Genomic DNA, 1,330 nt, shown 5'->3' with positions numbered 1-1,330 from the left:
GGCCACAGAGTCAGAATAACAGAATCAATAACAGAATCAGAGGCACAGTCAGAATCACAGGATCAATAACAGAATTGGAGGCACTGAGGCAGAATCACAGGATCAATAACAGAATCAGAGGCACTGAGTCAGAATCACAGGATCAATAACAGAATTGGAGGCACTGAGGCAGAATCACAGAATCAAGAGCAATCACAGAGTTGCAATCAATAACAGAATCAGAGGCACTGAGGCAGAATCACAGAATCAAGAGCAATCAGAGTCACAGAATCAATAACAATTCCAGAATCAGAGTCACAGATTCACAGATTCAGTCACAGAATCACAGAGGATCAATACCAGATTCACAGAACCGATCACATAAGCAGTGTCAGAGAGTCACAGAATCAATCAGAAAATCAGGATCAATCACAGAATCAACCACAGAACTGATAACAGTCACAGAATCACAGAGACAGAATCAGTCAGAATCAATAACAATTCCAGAATCAGAGTCACAGATTCACAGATTCAGTCACAGAATCACAGAGGATCAATACCAGATTCACAGAACCGATCACATAAGCAGTGTCAGAGAGTCACAGAATCAATCAGAAAATCAGGATCAATCACAGAATCAACCACAGAACTGATAACAGTCACAGAATCACAGAGACAGAATCAGTCACAGAAAACAGTCCAGTCAGAGAATCACAGAGACAGAATCAGAGTAACAGAATTGATAACAGTCAGAGAATCACAGAGACAGAATCAATCAGAGTCACAGAATCAATCACAGAATCCAAACTCAGAATCAATAACAATCACAGAATCACAGAATCAAGAGGCACAGAATCAATCAGAATCAGTCAACCACAGAATCACAGAGTCAGAGAATCACAGAGTTAAAGAATCACAGAATCAAACAGACTGGAAAAGACCTCAGGCCACAGGTTGGCGAAAGTGTTGTTTGAAGCATTTTTGGTACTTTCAAATTAAAATGTTTTAGCATCAGCTGAAATTCTGTGTGGGAATAACGTGTTTTTGTGTGTACAATGTGGAACTTAACCCTCATTGTGCTCCAGTTGTCACCTATGAGGGTGAATAGCGAAGGAGTTTGCCAGGCAGGTCATGTTGAGTGTGCTGGGAATATCTGAACCAAGGTAACACCTTCATGTGTCTTTTCAAAACAAACAAACATTCACAGGTTTTGCTTCAACATCATTCCCATTTCCTGTCATCAAAGCCAATCCTCTTTGTTCTCTAACAGGCTGTAAATGAGGAATGAATCAGCTCTGTGCCGACTTCGAGGTAACCTGAAATGTCTTGTGTTTGCTATCCCGCAGGTTAC

This window comes from Acanthisitta chloris, unplaced genomic scaffold, assembly GCF_000695815.1.
Source record: "Acanthisitta chloris isolate BGI_N310 unplaced genomic scaffold, ASM69581v1 scaffold9059, whole genome shotgun sequence".
NCBI classification, from domain to species: Eukaryota; Metazoa; Chordata; class Aves; order Passeriformes; family Acanthisittidae; genus Acanthisitta; species Acanthisitta chloris.
The sequence above is the reverse complement of the archived record's forward strand: the minus strand, read 5'-3'. Positions refer to the sequence as shown.